The sequence below is a fragment of the Cetorhinus maximus genome, chromosome 4 (assembly GCF_964194155.1).
Source record: "Cetorhinus maximus chromosome 4, sCetMax3.hap1.1, whole genome shotgun sequence".
Taxonomy (NCBI): Eukaryota; Metazoa; Chordata; class Chondrichthyes; order Lamniformes; family Cetorhinidae; genus Cetorhinus; species Cetorhinus maximus.
This window is the reverse complement of record NC_135882.1, coordinates 58,552,729-58,577,234: the sequence shown is the minus strand read 5'-3', so window position 1 is coordinate 58,577,234 and position 24,506 is coordinate 58,552,729. Positions and strand designations below refer to the sequence as shown.

The following is a 24,506-nucleotide window of genomic DNA, read 5'->3' as shown; positions in this document are numbered from 1 at the left end:
GGTTCCTGCTTCTACCTCAGGCAGTGTGTTCCAGATTCCAACCAACCTCTGGTTGACCTTTGATTTTTCCTCAAATCCCCTCTAAACCTCCTGCCCCTTACCTTAAATCCATGCCCCCTGGTTATTGACACATCTGCTAAGGGGAAAAAGTTTCTTCCTATCTCCCCTATCTATGCCCCTCATAATTTTGTATACCTCTATCAGATCCCCTCCACAAGCCTTCGCTGCTCTAACGAAAACAACCCCAGCCTATCCAGTCTCTCTTCATAGCTGAAATGCTCCAGCCCAGGCAACATCCTTGTGAAGCTCCACTGCACCCTCTCCAGTGCAATCACACCTTTCCTATAGTGTGGCGATCAGAACTGCACACAGTACTCCAGCTTTGGCCTAAGTAGCGTTTTATACAGCTCCAACATAACCTCCCTGCTCTTATATTCTATGCCTCGGCTAATAAAGGCAAGCATCACTGATGCCTTATTAACCACCTTATCTACCCATACTGCTGCCTTCAGGGGTGTATGGATATGTACTCCAAGGTCCCTCTGATCCTCTGTACTTCCTAGGGTCCTACCATTCATTGTGTATTCCCTTGCCGTGTTAGTCCTCCCAAAATGCATCATCCCACACTTCTCAAGATTAAATTCCATTTGCCACTGCTCTGCCCATCCTACCATCCCATCTGTATCGTCCTGTAGTCTAAGGCTTTCCTCCTCACTATTTATGACACCACCAATTTTCATGTCATCTGCAAACTTGCTGATCATACCTCCTATATTCATGTCTAAATCATTAATGTACACTACAAACAGCAAGGGTCCCAGCACCGATCTGTGGCACACCACCCGTCACAGGCTTCCAATCACAAAAACAACCTTCGACCATCACCCTCTGCCTCCTGCCACTTAACCAATTTTGGATCCAATTTGCCAAATTGCCCTGGGTCCCATGGGCTCTTACCTTTTTGACCATTCTCCCATGCGGGACCTTGTCAAAAGTTTTACTGAAGTCGATGTAGACTACGTCAAATGAACTACCCTCATATACACAACTAGTCACCTCCTCGAAAAATTCAATCAAATTTGTTAGACAAATTGTCCAGAGGGATGAAAATAAACAGAGATCTTATTTAGTACATACCTCAGAAGGTACTATATGAAGAAATAGGAGAAATCTTATCTTTATTCCTCAAAGATGACCATCAGTCATACATTTGGAAGAACCAGATGTTGAGTCAGAAATTGACAAAGAACCAGATACTGTAACTCTCAATGAAGACCAACAAAGCCAAGAAAAGGTTTTGGTAAAAAGACAAAGCAATGGGAGAAAACCCTTCAGAAAAGATTGGCAAGAACATGATCAGGGAGAGTTGTAATACCTCCAGACAGATTGAATCTATGAATTTAGAGATTTCGGGAGAGAAAGGGTAATTTTTTTAATTCATTTATGAAATGTGGGCACAGCTGGCTAGGCCAGCACTTATTGCCCATCCCTAATTGCCCTTCAGAAGGTGGTGGTGAGCTTCCTTCCTGAGCTGCTGCAGTCCATGTGGTGTAAGTAACAGTGCTGTTACGGAGGGAGTTCCAGGGTTTTGACCCAGCAACAGTGAAGGAGTGATGACATATTACCAAGTCAGGATGGTGAGTGGCTTGGAGGGGAACTTGCAGGTGGTGGTATTCCCACTTGTCTCCTACCCTTGTCCTACGTGGCCGTGGGTTTGGAAGGTGCTACCTAAGGAGCCTTGGTGAGTCCCTGTAGTGCATCTTGTAGATTGTACACACTGCTGCCATTGTGCATCAATGGTGGAGGGAGTGAATGTTTGTGAATAGGATGTCAATCAAGTAGGTTGCTTTGCCCTGGATGGTGTCAAGCCTTCTTGAGTGTTGTTGGAGCTATACTCATCCATGCAAGTGGAGAGTATTTCTGTATCATTCCTGTATCATACTTAAATATGTTTAAAAATAGATATGGATAAGGACTTGGGGGAGATGTAGTATTAGAGTTGAAAGGGTTAATGTGCAGGACTCATGACCAAGAGCCAAGAGAGAGAATAATTCTAGCTTAAGTAGAGGAATACCTAGTCATGCATATCTGTATAGCTCCATTATACCTAATAAACCAGTTATTGTTTAGGCATTCCAATGTCTCAGAATCATTTCTTAGCCAGTCCAACCAACATGCAACAGTCACAAATGAATAGCACATCAAGAACATGAAATTCACTCCTGTTGATGTAGGTAAGTAACATTTGCACACACAGTGCCAGACAATGACCATCTCCAACAAGAGAAAATGTAATCCATTGCTCTTGACACTCAATGGCATTACCATCACTGAATCCCCACCATCAGCATCCTGAGGATCATCATAGATCAGAAACGTAACTGGACTAGCCATATAAATACAAGAGTGGGATAGAAGCTGGACATTTTGTGGCAAGTGACTCACCTCTTGGCTCAAAACATTCCACCATCTACAAGCAAAATTCAGGTTGTGGTGGAATACTCTTCACTTGCCTGGATGAATGCAATTCCAACAGCAGTCATGAAAACACCATCCAGGACAAAGCAGCCTATAGATTGGCACCCTAATCACCATCTTGAACATTCAGTCCTTCCACCACTGACACACATTGGCAGCACTACGTACCATCTACTGCAGCATTTTGCCAAGTTTCCTTTGACAGCACCTTCCAAACCCTCAGCCTCTGCCACCCAGAAAAAGCAGGGCAGCAGATGTATGGGAACACCACCACCTGCAAGTCCCCCTCCTAGCCACACACCATCCTGACTTGGAAATATAACGCTTGCTCAAAATCTTGAACTCCGTCTCTAACAACACAGTGGTGTACCTACACAACATTGACCGCAGTAGTACAAGAAGGCGGCTCATCACCATCTTCACAAGAGCTAGAGATGGGCTACAAGTGCTGGCTTTCCTAATGATGCCTGTGTCCCTTGAACAAATAAAAAATTGTGATACACTGGTGAAGGAAACACAAACAGCTTCTTAGATGCAACTCATGACACTTTGTATATTGGAAAATGCAGCTACCCCGGTCATGTTACTGCTCCTTATCTATTAGAAAGGTCACAAGCTGACCAATCCATATATTGGTGTTTTGCTGATTGATTTATGTTGCTGATGTTTCCATTAGCAGGCTAGAATAACTCTGAGTGATAAAAGTACAAGGCATTTGTGACTTTTGCAGCAATTGTCAGTTTTGTTGAATGATGGGAGAGGCTGTGTTTCAATGCATGGCATTGCATGTTGATGGTGTCTTTCCTGAAGTCAGGCCAGCAACAACAGACAAAAAAAAAAATCACATGAAATTAATTGCCTCAAAACTCCACAGGGCTACTGTATGCCAGTGGTGCAGGGAGTGAATGTTAAACGTGGTGGGTGGGGTGCCGATCAAGTGGGCTGCTTTGTCCTGGATGGTGATGAGCTTCCTAGGTGTTGTGGGAGCTGCACTCATCCAGGCAAGTGGGGAGTATTCCATCACATTCCTGGCTTGTGCCTTGTAGTTGGTGGACAGGCTTTGAGTGGCTTACTTGCTGCAGAATTCCCACACTCTGACCTGCTTTTGTAGCTATTGTATTTATATGGCTGATTTTGTGAAGTTTCTGGTCAATGGTAAACCCCCAGACTGTTGATGGTGGAAGATTCAGCAATGGTGTTTCTGTTGAATGTTGCAGTGAGATGGTTAGATTCTCTCTTGCTGGAGATAGTCATTGCCTGGCACTTGTCTGGCGCAATTGTAACTTAATGATCATGCAATTGTACACTTAACTGAATGGTTTTCTCCTATTGTTTTGTCTTTTTGCCAAAACCTTGTATATCACAAGGACAAGAGAGTCATGTGGATGGCGACAAAGGTGTGAAGGCTGCCTGTCAATCATTAATGCAGCCAATCAAGCCTATGGAATGGCCTCAGCTCCAGTGCCATTGGAACTTTGCGTAAGTTCTTTCACTGGACCTCATTACTATCTGGCAGAAAATGAATATGATCTATATTCCAGGAGGTAGATATCCAAAAATTCCTTAATTTGATTTAGTCGCTGCATTCTTCCCTCAGCATCAGGAAGCTGTGGATTCAAACCTTTCACCCTGTTTTCTCCTCCAAGGTTAATGCTCAAAGTATAGGCCTACACTTTATTGCCGTACTGATGGAGAGTTGCATTGTCATAAACAAGCCAAAAACACTCATCCTAAATAAACCAGAAGGATTAGATAGTATTTATCCCATAGCGCTGAGTCAAGTGAGGGGATGTGTGAGGCAAGAACAGAAGAACTAGGAGCAGGAGCAGGCCACACTGCCCATTGAGCCTGCTGGCCATTTAATGTAATCATGGCTGATCTTTGGCCTCAACTCCATTTTCCCACTCACTCCCCATATCTCTTAATTCCCTGAGCGACCAAAAATCTGTCTATCTTAGCCTTAAACGTATTCAACGATGGAGCATCCACAACCCTCTGGGGTAGAAAATTCCAAAGATTCACAACACTTGAGTGAAGAAATTTCTCCTCAACTCAGTCCCAAATGATCAACCCCTTATCCTGAGACTTCAGAATTTTGTTGGTTTCAATGAGGTCACATCTCATTTTTATAAACTCCAGAGTCTATAAGCCCAATTTACTCAGCCTCTCATCATAGGAAAACTCCCTCATCCCAGGGACCAATTTAGTGAACCTTCATTGTACTGCCTCCAATGCAAGTTATCCTTTCTTAAATGTGGAGGCTAAAACTGCACACAGTGTTCTAGATGAGGCCTTACCAAAACCCTATACAATTGTAGCAAGACTTTTTTATTCTTGTACTCCAGTCTCCTTGCAATAAAGGCCTATAGCAATTATCTGATTCCAATGATTCTACTATCCTTACTATATTTCTATCATCTTCAAATTCAATTTCCAAATCCAAATCATTGATATAAATGAGAAACAGAAGTGGTCTGACACCATGTTGCGTAAGCATCTGACCCTGGATGCGATATCTGTAGGATTGGCCAACTAGTGGTCAGGGAGTGTGCTCACCAAACAATTAAGGATGATGAGCAGACTCTCAAGATTGGAAGGCCATTAGGAGGCCCACCAGCAACCATCTGAGGTGGGAGATGCTGATGCATGTAATAGAGAGTGCATATCACAATGAAGTGCCCACTAAAGAGAAGGTAAAACATTTACAATTCAAAAAGCCACAGTTGCCAAGTGGATGTCAGTGGTTGCAGCTATGGCCCAAGGACCATGGCTTGTGTGGAGTTGTGGGTCAGGGTTGGGCGGGGTGGGTTTGGGGTGTGGCAGGGGTTTGTGTAGTGGCGGGGTTTGGCAGGGGGGCTTCCTAGGGGAATGAAGTGCTAACTCCCCCCACTGGTTTGTACTGCCGGAGGTCACCTTGCCCATGCTCAGCCTCAGTCCGTTAAGTGGCCTTAATCGGTCATTTAACTGTTCCAATAGCTACCCGCCGCAAAAAAAAAACCTAGAGGTGAAACATGCTGGCAACTTGGCACACTACTCTCCAATGTGAATTTTAAGGCCTTCCCACCTTTGACAGAAATTGAAAATTCTGTTCATTCTATCTTTTTATTCTTCCTACCAATGTGAATAACCACACATTCCCTCACATTACAGTCCATCCCCATATCTACTTGCCCGTTCACTTAACTAATATATATTTTTTTGCAGAGCTTTCTTTCCCACCTAACTTTGTACTGTCAGCACACTTTGATACATTATACTTAATTCCTTCATTGAAATCATTAATATAGATCATAAGTAGCCAAGGCCTCAGCACTGATCCTTCCTGTACCCCCACTAGTAACAGCCTGATAACTTGAAAATGACCTGTTTTGTTTCTGACCTCTAACCATTTACCTATGCCCATACTGATATATTACCCACAGACCCTTACCTTGTGCAACGACCTTCCATGTGGCACCTTACCAAATGACTTGAAAATCCAAATACACAATACCCATTGTTTCCCCATTATCTAAGTTGCTAGTTACATTTTTTTAGGATTAATTCCTTCAATTGCATCAATAATGCCATCCGTTAGGAAATCCTTGAATGGTGTCAAAATGGCTGGAATGTGTACTTTCGAATCTGCAAAGATCAATTGGTAAGAAAGGTTGACTTGCCACATGCTTTAAGGACAATTTGACCTCCGCAGTATTGAAAGAAACAAAGCTTCAGCATCAGTGTTTATAATCTACACTGGCTCTGCTTTTGACGAATAGAGAAGGAACATAATTTGTCGTTCAAAGGATGAAATATGACATTTCTAGTTGTTTTAGTAATTATTTTTTAAACTCTGGCTCTTGTTGATGAAGTCCATAACCTTTGAAAACATGGCATTATTTTATAGGGACAACATGGAAAGGTTACAATTGATTTTTAATCTAAGATTATCATCAGTTGTCCAAAAAACAATAAAATGTATAGCAATTTTAAATACTTAACCTACCAACTCATTAACGTTTTGTCAAGCCCTTTAGCATCGATTCATTTGTGGCATGTGAGCATCACTGCCAAGGCCAGTATTTATTTCTTCTTAAAACTGAGATGTGAAGGAATTTCTTCTCTCAGAGGGCAGTGACCATAAGACCATAAGACGTAGGAGCAGAAGTAGGCCATCCGGCCCATCAAGTCTGCTCTGCCATTCAATGAGATCATGGCTGATCTGATAATCTTCAACTCTACTTACCTCCCTTTTCCCCATAATCCTTGGTTCCCTTACTGATTAAAAATCTGTCTATCTCAGCCTTGAATATGCTTAATGACCCAACATCTACAGCCCTCTGCAGTAAAGAATTCCACAGATTGACTACCCTCTGAGAGAAGAAATTCCTCCTCATCTTTGTTTTAAATGGGTGACCCCTTACTCTGAGATTAGGCCCTCTGGTCCTAGGCTCTCCCACAAGGGGAAACAACCTCTCAGCATCTACCCTGTCAAACCCCCTAAGAATCTTATATGTTTCAATAAGGTTGCTTCTCATTCCTCTAAACTCCAATGAGTACAGGCCCACCTGACTCAACGACTCCTCATAAGAAAATCCCTCCATCCCTGGGATCAACCCAGTGAACTTTTTCTAGAATGCTTCCAATGCCAGTATATATTTCCTTAGATAAGAGGACCAAAATTGTTCACATTATTCTAGGTGTGGTCTAACTAGTGCATTGAATAGCTTTAGCAAGACTTCCCTATTTTATACTCCGTTCCCTTTAAAATGAAGACCAAAATTCCATTTGCCTTCCCTCTTACCTGCTGAACGTGTATGCTAGCTTTTTGTGATTCATGCTTGAGGACCCCCACATTCATCTCTGCTGCAGCTTTCTTCAGTCTTTCTCCATTTAAATAATATTCAGCTCCTCTATTCTTCCTGCCAAAGTGCATAACCTCACATTTTCCCACATTACATTCCATCTGCCACATTTTTGCCCACTCACTTAACTTGTCTATATCCCTCTGCAGACTCCTTGTGTCATCCTCACCACTTGCCTTCCCACCTATTTTTGTCAACCGCAAACTTGGCAATAGTACATTCATTTCCCTCATCCAAGTCATTAATATATGTTGTAAATAATTGTGGCCCCAGCACTGGTGGCACACCACTAATTACAGGTTGCCATCATGAAAATGCCTCCAATATTCCAACTCTCTGTCTTCTATTAGTTAGCCAGCCCTCTATCCATGCTAATATACTACCCCAATGGGCTCTTATTTTATTAAGTAGCCTTATGTATGGTACCTTATCGAATGCCTTTTGGAAATCCAAATATATTACATCTGCTGGTTCCCCTTTATCTATCCTGTTTGTTACCTCCTCAAAGAATACTAATAAATTTGTCAGGCATGATTTCCCTTCATGAAGCCATGCTGACTCTGCTTGATTAGACTGTGCATTTCTAAATACTCTGCTATTATATCCTTTATAATAGACTCCAGCATTTTCCCAAAGACAGATGTTAAGCTAACTGGCCTATTGTTACCAGTTTTTGTCTCCCTGCCTTTTTGAATAAGGGTGTTACATTAGCAGTTTTCCAATCCTCTGGGACTTTTCCAGAATCTAAGGACACTTGGAAGATTACTACCAGTGCATCCATTATCTCTGCAGTTATTTCCTTTAATATCCTACCATGCAACCCATAAGGTCCAGGTGACTTATCAGCCTTTAGTCCCATTAGTTTCCTTAGTACTTTTTCTCTAGTGATAGTTATTGTATTTATTTCCCAAAGGAACTTGGGAGTCCTACTCCAGGATTCTCTTAATGTTAACTTGCAGGTTGAGTCAGTAGTTAGGAAGGCAAATGCAATGTTGGCATTTATTTCGAGAGGACTAGAATATAAAAGCAGGGATGTGCTGCTGAGGCTTTATAAGGCTCTGGTCAGACCACATTTAGAATATTGTGAGAAATTTTGGGCCCTGTATCTCAGGAAGGATGTGCTGGCCCTGGAAAGGGTCCAGAGGAGGTTCACAAAAATGATCCCAGGAATAGAAGGCTTAACATATGAGGAACGTTTGAGGACTCTGGGTCTATACTCGATGGAGTTTAGAAGGATGAGGGAGGATCTTATTGAAACTTACAGAATACTGAAAGGCCTGGATAGAGTGGACGTGGGGAAGATGTTTCCATTAGTAGGAGAGACTAGGACCCGAGAGCACAGCCACAGAGTAAAGGGAAGACCTTTTAGAACAGAGATGAGGAGAAACCTCTTTAGCCAGAGAGTGGTGAATCTATGGAATTCATAGCCACAGAAGGCTGTGGAGGCCAGGTCATTGAGTGTATTTAAGACTGAGATAGATAGGTTCTTGATTGGTAAGGGGATCAAAGGTTACGGGGAGAAGGCGGGAGAATGGGGTTGAAAAACTTATCAGCCATGATTGAATGGTGGAGCAGACTCGATGGGCCAAATGGCCTAGTTTCTGCTCTGTGTCTTATGGTCTTATGGGTTGCTTGGTTGTGAAATTATAGGTTAGTTAATTGTTAGTTCTCTTGTTTTGCTAATTTTATTCTTCAGTTTGTGAATCTTAGCAGAAAAACAAATACGCGTGATAAAAACATTAATGTATAAATCACCTAAGAATATTATTGACCTGAGCATTCCTGTCCCTCAACAATAGGAATAAAAACACTTGAAAGAGAAGCTAAAAATAGCCAATTGAACTTAAGGCCTTGTTGAAGCTAATTATGGAGAAACACAGACAATATGTAAGTTAAATGCAGATCTGGTGTGTTGTGAGAAGAGCGAAGTTGTGAGTATTGAAGAGCAATGAATATCACAAGAGGTTTCAAAAACAAATAAGGTCTCACTGCATTCTGTTTGGCAGCTGCTTTTTCATTGTTGCTACTGAAATTTGTTGGTGTTTGACTAAGTATTTTAGTTTCTTTTTTATACAGAGGAATGTCAGCCTTTTTAAATGATGACATAAAAGCAAACTCCTGAGATGGTTCAGAAAGTTTTTAATTGAAAACAAGTAATGGACCCACACTGATCAGAAAGCTCCCTTTTGAGTTAGCTGTTCTCAGTCAGAGTGGTGCTTGGAGTGCTGCAAACGACTTCAGTGAGAAGTGTGTGGAGAAGACCGACTGAGACATCTTCTTCTGATGACTATCCAGTGGCCCTTGCTGCAAGTATATATATTTTTTTATTCTTTGAGGGGATGTGGGCATCGCTGACTAGGCCAGCATTTTTTGCTCATCCCTTTCTGCCCTTGAGAAGGTGGTGGTGAGCCGTCTCCTTGAACTTCTGCGGTCCAAATGGTGTAGATACATCAACAGTGCTGTTAGGAAGGGAGTTCCAGGATTTTGGCCCAGCAACAGTGAAGGAACGGCAAAATAATTCCAAGTCAGGATGTTGTGTGACTTGGAGGGAAGCTTGCAGGTGGTGGTGCTGCCCTTGTTCTCCTAGATGTTAGAGATCACCAAGGATCGTAGTGCTTCCTGTAGATGGCACACACTGTTGCCACTGTGTGTCAGTGGTGACGGGAGTGATAAAGTGATAGAGTGTCGATAAAGTGGACTGTTTTGTCCTGGATGATGTCAAGCTTCTTGAGTGTTGTTGGAGCTGCACTCATCCAGGCAAATGGAGAACATTCCATCGCACCCCTGACTTGTACATGGTGAACATGCTAAAGGGAGTCAGGAGGTGAGTTTCTTGACACATAATTCCCAGCCACTTGTAGTCGCCGTATTTATATGGCTGGTCCAGTTCAATTTCTGATTAATGGTAACCCCCCAGGGTATCGATAGTGGGGGACTCAGTGATGGTAATGCCATTGAATGTTAAGGAGATATTGTTAAATTTATACTTGTTGGAGATGGTCATTGCCTGGCACTTGTGTAGCGCAAATTTTATTTGCCACTTATCAGCCCAAGCCCCAATATTGTCCAGGTCTTGCTGCATATGGACATGGACTGCTTCAGCATCTGAGGAGTTGTGAGTGTTAGTGAACATTGTGCAATCATCAGCGAACATCCCTACTTCTGACCTTATGATGGAAGGAAAGTCATTGATGAAGCAGCTGAAGATGGTTGGGTCCAGGACATTACCCTGAGGAACCCCTACAGTGATGCCCTGGGACTGAGCTGATTGACCTCCAACAACTATAACCATCTTCCTTTGTGCTAGGTATGATCCCACCCACTGTAGAGTTTTCCCTTGATTCCCATTGACTCCAGTTTTGCTATGGCTCCTTGATGCAACAATTGGCCAAATGCTGCCTTGATTCAAAGACAAGTCACTCTCATCCTCACCTCTTGAGTTCAGCTCTTTTTCCCATGTTTGGACCAAGGCTGTAGCGAGGTCAGGACTGAGTGGCCCTGACGTAACCCAAACTGAACATCAATAAGCAGATCATTGCTGAGTAATGTTGTAATATGCCTTTAAGGGATAGCAGCATTACACCATTGGAAGGGAAATATGTCATGCGATGAAGCCTTAGTTTCACTTTTGCTTAGAGCAGAACACACACAGCAGCTCTGATATCTTCAAGCTTCATACTTATGCGTAACTGTTCTCATGTGCCGAGTCTCAAAAAGTGAACCCACAACATATTTACCCAGTCCCTCATGAGTGATTGGGGCCTTGTGACTTGTACAGTAAATAAGCCCAAGGATGATATCATTACAATAACACAGCATAATGTTCAGCGGTGGCCAAACAGCCTGGCCACAAGATTAAGATCAGGTACCACATGGTGAACAGCCTTAGATCATGTTATGTGACATAACATAGCCCTTGACATTCTGGTCAGGCGGCAACGGAGTTGCAGCTTTGGAGAATGTTGAAATCGCAGTGTGGCGACTGCACAGTGAGGCACACTGCCAGGATAGTGCCCAAGGAAAGAGCTAGTAAGCAGATAGATCCCTTGTGGTGAGATTGCAGAGCATAGCCTGTCAGTTCAGTGAGGGGGACAGTATGCTGAGAGGACCAGAACCAGGTTAGCTCAGTCAGGACAGGCGAGTTACCAGGGTGTGGGCCAGATCGAGAGCGATTGAGCCAGACAATTAAAACAAAATAGAACCATCATAGAAATAGGGCCAGAGGTTGCAATTATAATGGGTGGAGCTTCAGAAAAGCAGACAAAAGTGGCTACAGCAACACTCATCCCAGGTACTATAGGAGAAGGAAGGTCAAAGGGATAATGTCAAAATGTCCACAAAATTCCCGAGGTTGAATTGGTTTGCAGCTGACCTGGATCCAAATCCAGAATGTTTAAACAGTGTACAGAACTATGGTTTTTGATTCAGGTGTGTCCTAACCAGACAAGCATGTCATAAAAAATTTGCCTAGCAATTGGGAATGAGGGTCTACAGAGGCTGAACACATCAGGATTAACAACAGAAGAGCTAAAGCATCCCAAATGATACGAGCTGCATTGGAAGACAAGAATCAGGTTAAACTTCCATATTCATTGACTAGAGTTCATGTCATTTTGACAACAGCCTACAGAATTCATAGATCACTTTGTCAGCTCATGGAGGGAAAAGGATACTGTAATTATTCAACATCCACTCCTCTGGAAGCATTCTAGCAGGATCTGCTGGCAAGCGCAAAACATATAGCATCGAAGAGCTACTCAAGGATGAATGTAAGTATGAAGCGATCCTCACAGGTAGACAAAGCTTACAGGTCCTAAGTGCAACTTCAACTGTTGATACACTCGCTAGAACACTTAAACCTAGCAAGACATGTGGAAGGTGTGGCCTTCTGTATGCATCAAGGGAATTCCCAACTTTTCATCAATTTTGCAAGGCATGTGGCAGAAAGGGCCATTGGCAGCAGCAGTGAATTAGAGGGAAGGCTGATGCAGCTACAAAGAACTGTGTGCTGGACCAAACAGACCGTACACAGTGGGTATCGTCAAGCAATAAGAATGACCACCCAATACCCTGTCAGAAACATGTACATGTGGCAACTGACAAACCAGAAAATGATAATGGTGTGCACAACAAGCTGAAGAGCAGTGAACACATGTTTTACACTGTCAATCTTGAGCAAAACAAAGGCCATCACATCATATAAAGTGTTTGCCAAGACTCAAATTAGCTATTCTAAGAAAGTTGATAACTGTTCGTATTGGCTAAGATTGACACAGGGGCAAGTGCCAACGTACTGCCTCTGCAAATTCCAAAAGACATGTATCCACAGATATGGAAGGCCATGATGAAACATGCTACTGTGAAACTTTCAGTGTACAACGGTTCACTATTTCCACGTGCAGGTTCAATAGTCCTGCATTGCAAGTGCAATCAATCCTCCTGGAGGTCACAGATATTCTATTGCAGGCCTACTGGCATGTTGGGACATCATACTTGTAACAATTCCATGGAATCAATTAGACACCACAAGGCAGATCGACCTCAGAAACTACTCCTATCACCTCAGTTCACAACCTAACATGGAAATTTCCAGAATGTTTCTCCAAAATTGTCAGTTTCAGGGAAGCTGCAACATTACACTTGCAGGAGGATGCAAGTCCATCAACTGATCTAACACGTAAGTGCAGCACCCACATACAAGACAAACTTAAACTGAAACTAGGCAAAATGGAGAAAGATGGAATCAGTAGAAGAGTACAAGAGCACACAGATTGGTGCAGCCCAATCACATATGTCATAAATTAGGACGGATCATTAAGAATATGCCTCAACACAGCTTTGAAACGATGTCCTTGCAACATACCCACATTAAAAGATTTAAACCTGAGATTTGCAGATGCAAATTTCTTCTTGAAGCTTGATGCTAAGTATGATCACTGGTCAGTGTATCTCACGCAGGAGTCTCAAGATCTTACTACATTACGTACCCCATTCGTTGTTTTCAATGACTTCCTTTCGAGCTATCTGTTAGCCAGGACCTCTTTAAGTTCACATGGACCGCATTACATGCAATGTACCAGGATACATCTGTATCACTGATGACATTGCTGCTCTGGGCAAAACAATGCAGGAACATGACCAAAATCTCCCCTTATTGATGCAAGCGGCATGTAATGAAGGATTGGTGTTCAGCAATCCGAAATGTGCCATCAACGTGCAGCGAGTCAATTTCTCCGGTTCTATTTATTCCAGTGCTGGCACACGTTCTGATCCAAATAAAATAGAGGATATTAAGACCGTGCCAACTCCACAAGATAAGAATTATCTTCGAGGATGTCTAGGTCTCTTTAATTTTTTTGCCTTCCCACATACCCAATTTCACTCAGAAATCTTCATTGCTGAGGGAATTGCTGAGAAAGGATGTGCCTTTCCTGTGGCACGAAGACCAGCAATGCCTCTTCAGAGCACTGAAATGGTCATTGTCAGAAGCATCAACATTGCAACTTTACGATCCTAGAGACACATCCACCCCGGAGATAGATGCCTCACATAAAGGTCTGGGAGCAGGCATACCACAAAAAGGCAAACCAATTGCATTTGCTTCAAAATCTTTGTCCGTCGCGCAATCCAACTACTCCAACATCGAACAGGAAACATTAGCTTTAGTGTTTGGAATCATGTGTTTTTATACCTATCCATTTGGCAAAAGGTTTGTGGTAGAGACTGGCCACAACCCATTGGAGATGATTTGGTGAAAACCATTGACCAATGCATCACGAAGATTGCAATGCCTCTTGATAAAGATTCATGGTTATGACTGTGAGATTAGGCACAAGCCAGGTAACTTGGTAGTCACATCGGATACACTTAGCAGATTGCCTAACCCAGCAAAAATACAAGATATATCCTTTGATCTACATATTGACTTCATTGACAGCAAACTTGAAGATGTTTTCCAAATTTTGTGCAAGCAAATGTCAGCAGCTACAAGAGGAAACAGTTAAAGATTCCAAACTACAGAAACTGTGGAAAACCATCATCGAACAACGGCCTGATTCAATTCAGTTTGTCTATGCACACATGAGACCATTTTGGCCTTATCAAGATAGCTAGGAATCTCCTGGGGAGTCCTTTTTAAAGGCAGGCAGGTCATCATACCAGAATCTTTGTGACCTGACATTCTTCAACAGCTTTCATCACTCACACATGGGCATGGATGGGATGAGAAGACTCGAAATAGAGAGTCTATTTTCCGGGTATGAACAATGACATTGAAGTAACCATCAAGAAGTGTAAGCCATGTCAAGAGCATATGCCAAGTCAGCACAAAGCATCAATGATTCCTCATGAAGTTCCTACGCATTCTTGGTCCAAAATCGCATCTAACCTCTTTCATGTTCATATCAGTGCAGACTTTGGTGAGGACAATGACAGGTTAAATTATATTGACCTCCATACTGACTTTCTTTGTCAAAGTTTGGGTAAGATTGATTGGCACCTGTGGAAACCCAAATAAATCAGGAATGAATGATTTCTGGAGAGAGAAGCAGATGTGGGTGGGTGGGTGTAGAGTGGAAATAAAGAAACATTCCAGTAATTTCATTTTCTGAGACTCTATGCAGCAACAAACCTGACATGAGCTTATAAGGTAACCATTTCCCCTTCAGTTCTCCTGACATATACCGGAAGAACATAGCCAGAAATTGCCCATTCCTAAGCTACAATTGTCCATCTATATCAATTGTACACTCTTTAGATACCAAGGTATTAATCAAAATGCAAAATGTATTTACTTTTGAAGATTTGCTGTGATTATTGTTATTGTGTGATAACTTAGGAATTAAAGTCTAAACTTTAATGGTTGTTGACAATCTAGGCTTTAACTTCCAATAGCCTGACTCCTGTATTACATTCTTCCCAAAGGTTTCAAAATTGTGGAACTCCACACCATTCTCAGTTTTCACTTTCTCCTACAATCTACACATTTTCTAACCCAAGTTTCCTGTCACCTGACCATTAAATTATTTACTTTGTTTTCTCAAATAGGCCACAACATTTGTCTCCTTAACACCACTGATGTCGGCACTATTGGAGATGGAGATAAAACAATTGACATCCAGTCCAGCCCTATTGATTTCCAACATGGCCCACACTGATCAATAGTTTAGGAAGGGTGTTATGATTCCCATGGAGACGAATAATAATTTTTAAAAAAGGATTCCCAAAATGACCCAATGGAAGAAACTGATGATCAGGATTTTACTTTTTAAAAATGTTTATTGTAATAATCAAACCCCCAAAATCAACTGAATTCAAACAGTAATTAATAGGCAACTGACTTCAAACAGAAAAGTAAATTTCACTTTAAACCGGCACACATGTAGCATTAAGGGTAGTCGCAAAGTTTTTCCAAGCTCGCTGGCAGGGTTCCGCCACTCCTCACCACGCCAGGTTAAACCATCCAAGGAACTTCACCAACTGGATCACTCCTTCCGTGTCCAGATAAGGTTACCACCTGCAAGGCATGCTTCAACAAACTTTCTCTCCCTCTGGCCACCTCAGTGCTGACAGCACAGATTTCCAGAGACTCCTCTGTCCAACTGGTGTATGTGTGTTTGTAACTGTGTCCTGCTCCCTGCTGCAGAAGACAATCTGCAACTCGAAGTCCCAATTAGATTTAATTAGCCTTCATTTTCAATACCATAGCAACCTCAGGCAGAGTTTAACTTCTATGACGTCTAATGGTCTCTTAACCAGGAATCCAATTACCCCTAATTCCAGAGTTCTCACTTAGTTTCACTTTGGATTTAAAGGGGCCATACACAAAAGAAAATATAGGCCTTTTCCAAAAAGCCAATGGTCATCACAAAGTTGCATGTATGTGCCGGAAGAATGTCGAGTGGACAGATTAGACTCAGTGGCCATAATCTTCCAGCCCCTCACACTGGCAAGATTTTCTGGTACCACCGATGTGAATGGAGATTTCAATGGCTCGCCGGCCCCGTTGCGGGGGAACTCGCCATGGGGGAACTCGCCGTGGAGGATCTCACCGCGGGGGCGTGGACTGGAAAATTCCGGCCAGTGTTTAATCCTGATTTGGTGTCCAAATGTCATTTTGGACCCCCCAGGTCCTGTTACTGCTCTGTCTTAAATATGCACAGAAAGGACATCCCCCACCCCCCACCCCAACAACCGCCCACCAGAGCTATTAAAAGGATCACCATGTAACTTTCAGGTGTGATCCTTTTGCCTTTTCTTGTTCTTCTGCTGCAGATTTAATGAATGCATCATGTACTTGTTGCTGGAGAAGCTGGAGAAGCTCACACAAATTATTTCCATTAGAAGGAAGTGGTGCTGATTTGAAAAAGGTTAGTTTACAGGTAGAGCAAGTAATAAGGAAAGCAAATAGAATGTTATCTTTTATTGCGAGGGGAGTTGAATGCAAGAGTAGGGAGGTTATGCTTCAGTTAAACAGGGTATTGGTGATACAACATCTGGAGGACTTTGTACAGTATTGGTCTCCTTATTTAAGGAAGGATGTAAATACGTTGGAAGCATTTCAGAGAAGGTTTATTAGACTAGCACCTGGAATGGGCGGATTGTCTTTTGAGGAAAGGCTGGATAGGCTAGGCTTGTATCCACTGGAGCTTAGAAGAATAAGGGGCGATTTGATTGAAACATATAAGATTATGAGGGGGTTTGACAGGGTGGATGTGGAAATGATGTTTCCCCTTGTGAGAGAATCTAGAAGTAGGGGTGTCTGCTTTAAATATGGGTTAGCCCATTTAAGACAGAGATGAGGAGAATTTTTTTCTCTCAGAGGGTCATGAATTTTTGGAACTCTCTTCCTTAAGAGGCTGTAGAGGGAAAATCTTTGAGGGGAGAATTTTCTCCCCGTCAGGGGGGCTGAGCGGGAGCATGCGTGCAAATGAGCGCAAAAATCTCCCTGAGGCACAGGGAGATTATTATTCTTTGAAATAAAGAAAAAAGATATTCAGACATGTGCCCTTATGTGACAGTGTCACATGAGCTGGGACATGTCATTGATTTTTAATAAAAATTTTCATTTGATTTATAAAGCCTTCATGAAACCTTGTCCCGCCCATGGATGAGGTTTCATGATAAATGTGAAGGCCGCCTGGGCTCTTCGCCTGCCCGCCAACCTTAAGGTTGGACGGGCAGCTATGTTAATTCTTTTAATTGGTATTTAAATGGCCTAAATAGGCCTTTGACAGTTTGGCGGGCGCACAAATGACTCCGGTGCGCGCCTGCCAAACTGAAGATCTGAATGATGCGTGGTGATATCAGGATGCACGCCCGATGTCTTTTTACGCATTGGCGAGCGGGGCCTGCCCTGCACGCTGACCACAAGATTCAGGCCCGAATATTTTTAAGGCAGAAGTCGATAGATTCTTGATAATCAAGGGGCTGAAAAGTTAACGGGGACAGGTGGGAATTTGGAGTGAAGTAAAATCAGGTCAGCCATAATCTTATTGAATAGTGGAGCAAGCTCAAAGGGCCCAGTGGCCTACCCCTGCTCTTATTTTGTATGTTCGTATGTTCAGCAAAAAACCTGCGTCTGGGGAATTGCAATTCCTGTTGAGCTACATGGCAACATGAGGCTGGAGTGGAGAGGAGAGAGGAGAAACCATTCACAAAAGGAGGAGGAGGAGGAGGAAGGCTCTCAAAACAAGGGTCTTCAGAGAGCATTTTAACCAAGAATGTTTTCTGTGGTTCTCACCTGTAGTATTTTGCTTTCATGCTTTCTGTGATAGTTAAGCTTCACCAAGGAGGTGGTCACTAAACTATGTCACCTCCTGAAATCAGCACTGCTGGGTGCGATGACTCTGCTAGAGGCTATTATGTTATTTTGGCCTTCAATTTCTACATTTCAAGATCTTTTAGGCTGGAGCCTGTGATATTGCCAAAACCTCTCAGTTCACTATGAATCGTTGCATCACAAAGATAACTGCGGCCAAGGATGCAAGGAGAAGAGACATTATTGTCTTTTCTCTAACCAGAGAGTTGCTTTGCCAGGGTATTAGGCTTCCCAGTGGTGCAGAGAAATATTGACTGCATGCAAGTGGCTCTGTGGGTGGCACATCTCAATGGGGAGATGTATAGAAACTGCAAAAGATTCCACTCCCTGAATGTGCAGGTGGTGTGTAACAACCATCATATTGGTGAATGCCCACTATCCTGGCAGCAATCACACTCTTTTTATCCTGTGCCAGTCAGCATGTCCGCCATCTTGAGCCACCACATTGAATCAGAGGGTGGCTGGTCAGCATTAAGGGCTGTCTGCTCCTCACCGGGCTAATGACTCCCGTCTGGCGCCCAACCACACTTGGCCAGAGTTTCAACAACAAGAGCCATGCTGTGACAAGCAACATCACCGTCAGCATCCTCAGGTGACAATTCCATTGCCTGAACCCCTTGGGGAAGTCCCACAGAACACACCTAAGATTGTCTTGCGATTCATTCTGCTCTGCTGCACCCTACACAACCTAGCCATAATGAAGGCACAGCCCTTACTAGCAGGTCTTCAATGACCACCTTAGAAGAATGGGGAGGAGGGAGGGAGGAGGCATACAGGACATAATCACTCTGGATATGCTGCCCATCAGATTCTGGCTCCCATGAGAAAATTCTCAGAATATCGTTCATCCATATTTCACCAATTATCCATCCCTATGTTACAAACATCACAGAATCCTCTTGGCCAAGAACTCACATAACACAGCCCATAAAACAACCATTCCATATCAACTTTATCCAACAAATTTCCCAATAATGCATATAATACCCAACTATTCACCCTTGTGCATTTCCTTTTAGTGCGTATCATCCATGTACCTTTGAATGGTGTGCTCCTACGCAGTTCCATTCCAGTGACTACAGCATGGACAGTGGAAGGTTGCAGATTTTCAATGAAGGAGACTGAAGATGGACTTGCACACTCCGTTGAGCAGGCCTAAGCCTGGTGGACCTGGCTCTAAACTATACCATCTCAGAATGGGCAGCAGAATTCTGGTAACTGAGAGATGATAGTAAGATCACTGGTGGAGTGCTGTGGTGGGAGTATGAATAGCTTTATCTTGAGAGAGGGCTGCAGGTTCATACTTAAGCTGGCCACTGCCATAGCACCCCAAATAATCTACTGGAGCGCTGTGACAATCTGCAACACCTTTGAGCAATGGTATCTGGCAGCACAATGGCAGTAGGCAGAGCTTTTATTGAAACAAGCAAATAACTCATGACTATTATTTTTTTATTCATTGGATGTAGGCATCGCTAGCTAGGCAAGCATTTATTGCCCGTCCCTAATTGGCCTTGTTCAGGGGGCATTTAAGAGTCAACCACATTGCTGTGAGTTTGGAGTCACATGTAGGCCAGATCAGATAAGGGCAGCAGATTCCCTTCCCTAAAGGGCATAGGTGAACCAGATGGGTTTTTACAACAATCGACAATGGTTTCATGGTCATCATTAGACTTTTAATTCCAGATTTTTATTGAATTCAAATTCCACCATCTGCCATGGCAGGATTCAAACCTGGGTCCCCTGAGCATTACCCTGGGTCTCTGGGTTACTAGTCCAACAACAATACCACTAGCCATTGCCTCCCCCTATCATTAAACTTCCACCGGCTGCACTGAGATGTTGGGTGTCTTCTGCTGTGCTGCAATGGAAACTGAGACATCAGCCATCAGGTGTTGGGACTGAAAGGAAGATGAGAACACAATGGCAATTCATGGGGCTCATTAAAAATCAGGCAGATACTCCAGTAAATACTCGGTGATCATGGCTGCTTTCGTTCTTAACAGTGCAAAACGATTTATTCAGAGTACTTCTGCTGAGAGGCTACTTTCTACACTTTGGGGGTTTTCAGAACCAGGTTAGGATGGGCGGCTGCCTTAGATTGAACCTCAGATGAGGAGCAATATGATAATTAGCAGCAATATCATCCTGCTGTAGACAGGCATGCAACTGGACATCGCAGAAGGGAGGAGGGGAGTGGGTGAGTTCACAGGAGACACTATCCGTAACACATCAGGTACAGGAAGAGGCTGAGCTTCCTAGGCCTATTGGAATAGCAGTGCTTGAAGAGGCCCAGGTTGTGAGATCAGGAGTTGACAAGCATCCCCAGCTTCCTAGAAGAAATCATGCTCCCTGCTGGAGCTGCATTACCAGTGCCTATAATAGTGACAATCACTCTCAGCTACTTTTTCCTCCAGATCCTTCTAGCGATCTGCCAGAGACATATCCAGGATCTCCCAATTGGTGAGTCACAAATACATAACGCATGTCACTCATGACTTGTTTATCAGGGGTGGCAGTTATGTGAACTCTGTCTGTAATGAAACCAGTCAGAATGGCCAGGATTATCCAGCCTCTCCCGCCAGTGGGATCTTCCAGTCCCGCCAAAGTGGGTGGAAGTTTGAATGGCCCACTACATCTGCTGCGGTGGGACCTGCCATGCCGGGGCCAGAAAATCCCGGCCAAAGCTCAGGTTTGCTGCTGTGGCTGAATTCCCATGGGTGCAGGACATCAGCAACTGCACACATATGGCAATAGGGCCAGGTCAGCCAGGAATAATTGTGAACGACAACCTGGTCCACTCCATCAATTTGCAGCAGGTGCCCAGCCACAAAAATATATCTATGCAGGTGTGTGCAAGATTCCTGGGAAACTACCATGATGCTCCAATTCTGCAGCTGTCCATGATCTCTGGCCTCTTTTTACCTTAAGGGATGGCTTCAAGGAGACAAAGGACACCCCTTTCAATCTTTCAATCTTGGCTGATGACACCTGCTAAAAACCAGTGAGGCCCAAGAGCTGCACCATGGAAGCCATATGACTGCCAGATGTGTGATCGAACAAGCCATTATCATGCTCAACAGTTCTGGTGTCTGGACACATCTGGAGACGCCATTCAGTACTCACCATCTGTGGTGTCCAGAATGATAATGGTGTGCTGTACTCTGCATAACATTGCACATTAGCAAGGATTCCAGATGCAGGAGGGACCAGATGCTGAGCACACATCCTCTGTGGACAACTCCAAGGAGGAGGACGAGGAAGATGGTAACACTAAAAAAGTATCAGCCACTCACATTGTTGCCCAGGATGCCAAGGATTCGCATGTAAGATTTGTTTTGTTGTCACCAGTGGACAGACACAAACACCACCCAACCCCTGCAGGACACTGACAAAAAGCTGTCCTGCAAACAAAAGTTCCATTGCACATCCCCCATTGGATCCCATCAATTCATGTCTTCCCATTCAATAATAAGCAACTAAAAAGCTGAATTGGGAACTAGCAATCAGGGACGGGCAATGTGGGAAAGTGCTGAAATGTAATACATTTTAACTGATTCTGCTAAAGAGCAGAAACTTCACAACATAACGTTTTCTCATGCAGCCACACACAAACCTTTGAGCAACGACAAAACCTTACAAAATGCTGTGGATGCTGGAAAACTGAATTAAAACAGAAAATGCTGGAAACATTCTGTAGGCCTGGCATAATCTGTGAGGAGACAAACAGAGTTAACATTTCAGGACGATTACTGTTCAGAAAAAAATCTTTGCTCTTCCTTTTCCTATTGCTTTACATGGTGCAATATGCCTGGCTTCAGCAAAGGCAGAGGCAGCCTCTCAAATGCCCACTCTAATGCTAAAATGCTCTTGAACAATGATCTCTGAGTTTAGGAGCCTGTGAGCACCAACAAAGTCAGCTCCACCTGCACTTGCTGCTCAGTGTGAAAATTACCCGGCCCACCCCCAACCCCCACAAGGCAACATGTCTGATACTGTCTAGGGGGGCTTGAGAGAGGAAGTAGTGAGTGCAAGTAGTGGAAGTGTTTTGCGTGGAGTCCCCGCTTCTATACTCCCTTTTACCTTCATCCCTCTCATGAGCCAACCACATTTCACTACTACCAGTCTTCAGGAGGGCAACTTGATTCAGGTCAGTGTTGAGGCCAAGGGCAAGGTGTCTGTCAACCTATTTAAGGTGCCAAACTTGTTGGTATCCAGAGTGGTAAAGGCCTTGATGGACTCATTTGCTTGCAGTGTTTGATTTTCCACATAATTAACCACTCTATCCATGCAAGAAGGTAATGTCACAATGCCCTGTGACAGCAATACAAGCTTGAGGCAGACTTCTTCATTTGACCTGCATAGTGGTCAGTGTGTTTAGACATCACAGGTTGTCTGCTGCTCTGAATGATTTCATTGGTGGTCCCTGGGGCACAGTAACTGTACAGAACTTGGAGAGGGCTATGACCTCTGAGATAGACTCCCTGTCTTGTTGATTTGTGAAGTGTGAGTCACCAGGGGAAAATCCAACTATTTCTATAACTGGACCAACAGAAGTGTGAGCAGCTGAGCTGGCGTATGGTAAGCATGAATCCTGTGACCATGCACCCTCAGCTCCTTGGAGGATCCATTCATTCGCCAGGTCCACTGAATGCTGCTTCACACATGATGGCCTTGTCAGAGAGTTGAGATATGAATTCGTACTAGCAAGGTAATAATATTGCAACTTATCATTATGAAAATGTTCATGTTTCACTTGCTGCTGAAATCAAGTGTTGTATGTTATGTGCATGGGTTATATTTGATTCTGTTGACAGGCAGTTGGGTCATCCCCATCTCCCCACCTTCCCATCTCCGATGGCCGAGGTTGCCAAGATACCACTGATCTCCAATGTTTCCTCGACTGCAGTTGTCAGTTGTGAGATCTGTGGAGGATCAGCTCCGGTCATCTGCCTTTCTCATGTGTTCTATGTTCACTTCTGCAATGGGATAAACAGGCCTGTGGATGAGTGTAATGGCAAGTTTCACCAGATGGATTCCAAGCATTTGTTGAGGGAGAAAAAAAAATGTATAGGTATCAGGTTAAGTGACAGTGGTGGGTATTGATTTGGGGATGTAAGGAATTGCTTAGAAAGAAAAGGAAGGTTGTGCTTACAAGACAAGTGTGAGGATATGAGGGTGTGAGGAGTGATGTGAAGGAGCATACTTGACAAAGCAGGTTGTGGGACAGATGGTACAGCAATGTGCACAGCAGAATGGGGCTGCTTTATCGTAATTATATTGTCTCTGATTTTCATTATAAAAGATTTCCTTTAGCTGGTCACTAGCAAAATTCTCTCATGAAGCATTATCATCTACTTGCAGGTTCAGTTCCTTAATAGCCTGTTTCATCCTTTTCCCAATGATTTTCCATCTTCCTTTTTTGGCTGCTTTTTTTTGCAATTAAATTCTCTCTGATTTTCATCATAAAAAATTCCCTTTAGCTGGTGACTAACAAAGGTCACTTCATCTACTGCATCTGGTATTCTCTTGCAGTCTCCCATTCAAGTGCTAACCAGGGCTGAGTCTGCTTAGCTTCTGAGATCAGGCACTTCCAGACTAGTAGGGCCATAGGCAAACACAGTAAGGAATAGGAGACGCAGGAATGAACACTTCAGATTCTGTGCCAAAACCCAAGATTGAACTAGGGAGCCTTTCAGCCTTCAGTCCAATGCTCTCCCAATTGAACTATTTCAGCTGACTAAAGCTTACTGCACCTGTTATTCCCAGGTGGTCTCTCATCCAAGTACTAACCAGGCCTGATGTCTGTTTAGCTTCACAAGATCAGGCGTTTTCAGGCTAGCATGGTTGCAGTTTAAATTTCACCAGCTGCCATGGTGGGACTTGAATGTGCAACTGCACTCACTTTTCCTGAACTAATTATGTCATTAAAGCACATCCTGCATTAAAGCCAGGGATAAGGCACAACACTCCTGCTGCTGACCTCCTGAATCACTTCCAGCCACATGTTCTTTGTGGCAGCACTTGGTTCCTTCCTCCTGTTGCTGGGTAAAAGTACCCCTTTCTGACTCCTCAGTGCCCCAGCAGAACATCAAGGCAGGTGTCACGAAAGAAGGCCACAGGGTTTGACCAGGTCAAATTCATTTCGAAACTTTTTTCTTTCTTGCTTCCGACTCCCAACTCTTCCAAATCACATCTTTGGATTGTCCCCTTAAATATTCCCATTAAGTCCATGCTGTGTGGGTTCATACCATGTCTGCTGTTAGGCAATCAGTGCCAATACTGGAAATAAAATGACAATGAGGTAGATGTGTAAAATGCTGCTGACAGATGTACTGAAATAATATTGAGATTTCCCACATAAT

The 24,506-nt window shown here is 43.4% G+C and overlaps 1 long non-coding RNA gene across 1 annotated transcript in view; it reads right to left on the bottom strand.

Moving 5' to 3' along the window:
- The window catches only part of LOC144679319 (uncharacterized), a 299,510-nt gene that overhangs the window by 133,580 nt on the left and 141,424 nt on the right, over positions 1-24,506 (bottom strand). The window lies entirely within an intron of this gene.